Below are 7361 nucleotides of genomic sequence, written 5' to 3'. Positions count from 1 at the left end.
GAATCTTCAACCAGTGGACAAGGCTCAATAAACCCATCAGATCCACCTCATGCTCTTTTAAAACCTGAGGTCCTGGATTTGGTGAGGTCGAAAAGAGCCTTGCGTCGCAGATTCATGCGGTCGCAAAATCCGGCCGACAAAAGAGCATATCGTCGCGCTGAGAACGATCTAAAGAAGTTGCTGCATAAGACGAAAAATGATTATTTCTCAGATCTACTACGCAATGCAGACCCCACAAAACCGTATGAATTTAACCTCTGGAAAGCAGCAAAGTCAGTTAAACGGCAGCCCCCACGCAGAATCCCTATAAAGCGTGCTGACAACACTTGGTGCAGATCGGATGCAGATATTTCTCTGGCTTTTGCTGACGAACTAGAAGGTCGATTTCAGCCGTTTGATCTTGCTAGGAGTGAGGACGTGGAAGCAACACTGGCATTTCTTAATACTTCCTGCCCAGATGTAGAGCCCATTCGTCATGTAAGTCCGGAAGAAGTTTGTCTCCAAATTAAAAAATTGCACGTTAGTAAAGCTCCAGGATTTGACGGAATCGATAATAGAGTTGCCAAAGCTCTGCCCAAAAAGGGCATATTATTCCTTGTGCTCCTGTTCAACTCCATGTTACGTATTTACCACTTCCCCACACAATGGAAGTGCGCAGTGATATCGATGATACCTAAGCCAGGCAAACCGGAGAACCTTGTTGCGTCTTACCGGCCAATAAGCTTGCTGCCAACATTCTCTAAAATATTCGAGAGAATATTTCTTAGCAGAATGATGGCAGTAAGAAGTGTTCAGGATGCCATTCCAGATCACCAGTTTGGCTTCCGGAATCACCATGGAACGCCAGAACAGGCTCATAGAGTAACGCAGCATATCTTAGATGCTTTTGAAAACGGTCAGTACAGCTCTGCTATCTTCCTTGACGTAAAGGAAGCCTTCGATAGAGTGTGGCACAATGGATTGCTTTTTAAGCTAAAAACACTCCTACCAACTGCTCAATATCTCCTTCTGAAATCGTACCTGCTGGAGCGAAAATTCATGGTTGATGTGAGAGGTGAAAGATCATCCATTAGAAGCAGTCGAGCTGGAGTACCGCAAGGGAGTGTTTTGGGTCCTGTGTTATACACCCTTTACACCTCTGACTTGCCCAATCCCAGAGAACCGGGGACACTTCTTGCAACGTATGCTGATGACACAGCCTTTATCGCAAACTCAGCGTGTCGAATCGAGGCTTCTAGAAAAACGCAAAGCTTTTTGGATACATATAGCGAGTGGACGAAGAGGTGGAACATATCCATAAATGGAAATAAATCGCAACACTGCAATTTTTCCCTGAGACACAAAATCCTCCCTAGGGTTAAATTTCAGGACACGCTAATTCCTCAATCTCCTCAGGCCCAATACCTGGGATTGATCTTGGATAAGCGGCTCACGTGGAGGCAACACACCACCAAAATAGCAGCAGCATGCCGTGGAAAACTCAGAAAGCTAAACTGGATGCTAAAGTCCACCAGCAAGCTGAGCCTCAGTAACAAAGTGCTGCTATACAAAGCAATAGTTGTTCCTGCTATGACCTATTGCATCCAGATATGGGGTACTGCGTCCTACTCTAACGTTATGAAAGTGCAAAGGGTCCAAAACCGGGCGCTGCGCACAATCACAAATGCACCCTGGTTTGCTAGGAATGCAGACATCGCTAACGACCTCAAAATGCTACCAGTGAGGGAGCAGATCAACAGGCACTCAAGTCGGTACAATGAACGGCTTCTGGCCCACACCAACCACCTAGCGGCATCATTGGCCATCCCCATGTCCAGACGAAGACTGAAGAGACGACATCCAGGTGACCTTTGGTTAAGAGGGAGGCAAAGAACCCGAGTCCTACACCAATAATTGAAATGCCTTTGTAAATTATAAATTGTTTACCGTTTACTGTTATGTTTCCATGTTATGTTTGTTGTTAGTGTTAGTCCCTACGTTTTATAATCATTGATTTGGTTGATTAACGTATAATTAAATTTGAACTTATATAAAAAAAAAAAAAAAAAAAAAAAAAACGTCTTGCTTCTTCTTATTCCCTTTACATTAGAAGTTGAAGTGCTCTGCACTGCAGAAGTGTCGTGTGTTTCATTAATTAATAAATAAATTATTAAATAAATTCGTTCCGGGCCTTATAGGAATTGTTGAAAATACCAAAAGTCACACTGTTTAAAATACCAAAAAGAAGGTCACACTTATCTCAGAACGTGTTTGGTTTCCTGTCGTATGCTCATGCGTACCCGAATTAATTGTTTGAAGACAACGAGAGCGTGCGGTTGTGAACGGTTGTGAAATAAAGAAGTTTAATTAACTAAATCGACAATTAAAGTGTTTTTACTATTTGGCAAATCTGGCTGGCGGCTTCTTAGAGTTTGTATAAACTCTGTTTTATATAAATCTCATAGGAATATATAAAAAGGTGAGTAAAGTGATTGTTTTTAATTAAATAAAAACCTACGTGTATTATTTTAACAGAAAGCGGGAAAATCATTTTTGCATAAAGCGCCAACACTGACACATAGCATGCCATAATTCTCTACTCAGTTTATTTTATGATAAACCGAAATTGTGTTCCATTTTGAGAAAAATAAGTTATTCGTTTCATATCAGTGCAATTGGAAACCAGCATTTGTATTTAGGGTGGTAAGTTGAACTGTGTAAATTATGTGGATTAGAGGTTAAATTAACCACTCTGCCTATAGTCGAAAATGCCTATAGCACGACGTGTGAACATCGGTCTCCGCACAAGGCATGCAATCCAGCAACAAGTGTATTTACAGAACTTAGGCGAGGAAAGACGAAATGAAAGAAGAGAATATGACCGATTAAGACGAAGCGTGAGCACACGAAGATCATTGGCATCATACAATCGCTTGGCATTTCAATATGATCCCTCTGCGAACTACAGAAATGATTGAAAATTAGATATTGGACCTATGACGACTATATGCCGATATTGCAATGCGTTAGAGTTTAAAAGAGAAACTGCTGGATTGTGCTGCGCAAGTGGAAAAGTCAAACTGGATCCATTACTTACACCACCACAGCCACTGAAAGCATTGTTCGATGGAAGTGATCCAGATTCCAGCCATTTTCTTCAACACATCCTTGAATATTGTTCGCCCAAATTGCGAACTGGCCGGTACGGCAAATTATGTTTCAAATAAAAATTAAAGTGCGGACACAAAGATGGGCTTTTCAACGCTTTCGATTCCAGATTGCGAGTGATTTCACAGTTTATTAAAGCTCCTTCTTGGGCTGTTTGATTTACAAAATAATGGGTTCTTGAGTGAGTGAGAGAGAGAGCTTTTTCGCTATATGAGCATGCAAGCTCAGCTCTATGATCTTAGGTACTAAATGTAAACATTGGGTTTCAAAGATAAGCTGCCACTGAATTGCCTGAACATCGGCCGCGTTGACAGCATGCATGCTTCAACACATAGGAATAGGTGCAAGGCGGTGAATAGACCGCTTGTATATGCCAGATTTTGTTCTGACTACAGCTACGCGAACCTTCCCATCATGTCCTGGAATGACCTCTGCGACTACGCCTGTTATCCACAATTGGGGAGGAACGTTGTCTTCGTGAATCGCCACCACTGTTCCGACTTGAAGATTGTCCACGCCTTTGGTCCATTTTCCCCGCTGCTGTAGGCTCAGTAGATAGTCTCTCGACCAGTCGCTCCAAAATCGCTGAGACTAGCTGCCATCTCTGCAAGTACGTGAGGTTGCAGTCTGCCTTTGGCTGCGCGGATGCGGGTGGCAGCGTTGCTAGCGTTGTGCCTACGAGTAGATGCGCTGGTGTGACGACCTCTCCCTCGTTGGGACTGCCACTGTCCACGATGAGCGGCCTCGAATTTAGCACGGCTTCCACCTCCACGATGACCGTATGCAGCTCGTCCTCCTTGAGACTTGCCTTGTCCATAGCCTTCAACAAAAGGTGCTTGGCCGACTTTACGGCCGCCTCCCAAAGACCGCCAATGTGTGGCGCTCTGGGCGGGATGAATTCGATGGTGAATCGGTGTGCTGCAGCATACGACATGATGCTCTGGTCGTTGGTGCCGAAGGGTTCCATGTGCTCCTTGAGGATTCGTGCAGCACCCACAAAATTTGTAGCAATGTCGCAATAAAGTTTGACAACAGGGCCGCGGCGACCCAGAAACCTGGATAAGCATAAAATAAATGTATTAGATGTCAAGTCTTTCACGATTTCCAAATGAACAGCCTTTGATGCAAAACAGACGAACACTGCTATGTACATCTTTATCGGCTGCTTCCCACGAATTCCTAGGGAGACTTTGACTGGGCCAAACAGATCGACTCCGCTTACTTCAAAGGGTCTATTTCCCTGTAGTCGATCTTTTGGTAAATTACCCATTATCTGTGATAGAAGTTTTGGTTTGTAGTGAAAGCAATGGACACACTGCCTTACAATGGCACTGCACTCACGCCGCGCGTTTATTAACCAGATTGATTGTCTTAAAAGTCCCACCAAAGACCTTGGTCCCGCATGACAGTTAGTTCTATGTACGTGTCTCAAATATAGATTCACAAATTTGCAGTTCTTTGGCAATAGTAAGGGAAATTTAGCGTTGTGCGCAATGGGGGCATGTAGTAAACGACCACCTACTCGCAGCAGGGAGAATGATGAATTCCCAAATTGTTCCACCAAGACAAAGGGATTTAACTTTTGAATTCCCGCACGCAAATTGGCTGATTTCTCCAGCTTCACAATTTCATCTGCAAAGGCTTTCTGTTGAACCGTTTCTACTACCTTAAGAAATGCCGTTCCCAATTCGTCCGCTGACGGACAAATTGAATTCCAAGTAACATTTTTCGAAGGTTAATAAATCGATAAATGTAGGATACTATGCAAACCACCTTTAGATAAGAAGATGACCTTTCTACAATATTGAGAATCGGGTTTAGCTCACCATCGGCCGCGATAAGAGCGATGCGTGATTTTTTGAATTCTAATTCTGACTCTGTTTTTGAGAGCTGAAAGTGCGAGTTTTGCGGCCAGTTATCCGCTTCCTTCTGTAAAAAACTAGGACCATTGTACCAAAATGAGGTATTTAGCTCATCCACAGAGCACCCTCGCGACACTAAATCCGCAGGATTTTCTTTTGTTGGCACATGCCGCCAAACCGCTGATGACACAATGTCCTGAATATCAGCAATTCTGTTCGATACAAATGTAGCAAGCTGGGATGGGTGAGTTTGTATCCAGTGAAGAACTATTTCCGAATCGGACCACAGTACAACGCTCTCTACAGGAAAGTCAATAATGCTGCGAACATCTTCCCACAGTTTTGCTAATAGATGCGCCGCGCATAGTTCCAGTCTAGGAATAGTTTTTGTTTTTAAAGGGGCTAGATTTTGCTGTTAATAAGTGCACAGATACCCCGCTTGGATCAACCACTCTGACATATAGGCAACACCCATAGGCTCGTGTAGAAGCATCTGCGAACCCATGAATGTGACACACTGCTTGCTTGCTTGTTTCGACTCGGTATAGTCAACTTTTCCAACAGTGCAAAGTCATTTTTTACTATGTTCCACCTATTTTCAAATTCTTTGGGAACAGGATCATCCCAGTTTAGACTCAAGAGCCAAGCTTCTTGAAGAAATATTTTTGCTTTGGTTATAATTGGGCATAACAAACCCAACGGATCAAAGAGAGTAGCGATAAAGGACAAGATTGATCTTTTGGTCACCAACTGATCAGAAGACACCTTACTAACGCGGTACTTAAACACATCAGCCTGCGGATTCCATATTAATCCAAGTGTTTTGAGGTCTTCAAGATCTCCATGTAAAATTTCTGCATTCGATTTGGTATACATATTAGTTTCACAATTCGAAGCCCATTTTGTTAGAACAAAGCCTGCAGGTTCCAATATGTTAACGAGTTCTCTACGAAGAATGATTATTTCTTCTTCTGTATCTGCTCCAGTGAGCAGATCATCAACGTAAAAATCTTTGGCAAGTGCTCTTGCACCTCTAGGATGTGATTGTAAATGGCTGTCGCTGAGATATTTTAAGCATCTAACTGCAAGAAAAGGGACACTTGCTGTTCCATATGTGACAGTATTCAGCCGATAAATTTGTAAAGGGCTTACAGGATCTCTTCTCCATACAATTAACTGGAAAATTCGCTGCGCCTCGTCAATCTCCACGGTACATTTTAGTTATGTCTGCCACAAGGGCGAATTTGCGACAGCGAAATCTAAGAAGAGTTGAATATAAGCATGGTTGTATTGTAGCTCCTACCATCAGAAGGTCATTAAGCGACATTTGCGAAGTAGTCTTGCAAGATGCATCAAACACCACTCTTAGCTTGGTGGATTTGCTTTGTGGACGTTCCACACATTGGTAGGGTATAAAACAATGTGGATCTTTCGGTATTGACCCCTCGATTGCAGTCATATGCCCAAGAGCCAAATACTCTTCCATGAACTGATTAAACATTAATTGTGTGTTCGGATTTTTAGATAAGCGTCTCTCTAGCGATAGAAACCGCCTTCTTGCCATCTCAAACGATGATCCGAGACATGTTGGGCTTGATTTAAAAGGTAAGGATACTTGCAATCGACCTGAAGGTAAACGAACAACTGTTTCTCGAAAGATTTTCTCACAAAGCATTTCTTCTGGGGTATACCGTTTGTCCTCGGACACATTTGGAACTTGTTCCAACTCCCAGAAACGTTTGACTAATTTTTCCAGTGGACCAGACTCATTCATGGTGCTTACCATAGAGCACACTTCCGTCCTTTGGTGATCTTTGGATCTATAACGCCCTGACACCACCCAACCAAAAACAGTGTTTTGCAAAGTGAGTGTGTTTTTCTGTTTAATTTGGCCATCTTTTAGCAAATCAAAGAATGCGTCTGCTCCTGGCAGCAAATCTATTTTTTGAGGCTTATGAGAGGCTGGATCAGCTAGCGGGAGATTTTTAGGAATGTTAAGCGATTCAACATCTACGCCTTTCTCTGGATGGTGGGAGGAAATAGACTTCAGAACGACGAAATCAAACACCATTTGAAAGCCATGAACGCGCGAACTAATTGTAGTTTGCACCACTTTGTGCGCAGATAAGCTCGATTTTCCAATTCCCAACAAATTAACTTCTTTTCGAATCCGCTTTAACTGCAAGCCTCTTGCCATTTCCTCCGTAATAAAATTAACCTGGGAACCTGAATCCAGAAGTACTCTGGCTGGCTGAATCTGACAAGAGCTACCTTTTATGTTTACAACTGCAGTCGCCAAAACAACTTGCTGTGCATCAATGACGCTGGCGTGGTTTGATAACACAGGGCTTG

The 7361-nt window shown here is 43.0% G+C and overlaps 1 long non-coding RNA gene across 1 annotated transcript; it reads left to right on the top strand.

Moving 5' to 3' along the window:
- The first annotated feature begins 2308 nt into the window (after positions 1 to 2308).
- LOC138929663 (uncharacterized) lies at positions 2309 to 3231 on the top strand. Its single transcript, XR_011445892.1, has 3 exons — positions 2309 to 2458; positions 2515 to 2682; positions 2742 to 3231. It is a non-coding gene; the product is annotated as an uncharacterized lncRNA (long non-coding RNA).
- The last annotated feature ends 4130 nt before the right edge of the window (positions 3232 to 7361 follow it).

Source organism: Drosophila kikkawai, chromosome 2L, assembly GCF_030179895.1.
Source record: "Drosophila kikkawai strain 14028-0561.14 chromosome 2L, DkikHiC1v2, whole genome shotgun sequence".
Taxonomy (NCBI): domain Eukaryota; kingdom Metazoa; phylum Arthropoda; class Insecta; order Diptera; family Drosophilidae; genus Drosophila; species Drosophila kikkawai.
This window is presented reverse-complemented; position numbering and strand designations above follow the sequence as displayed.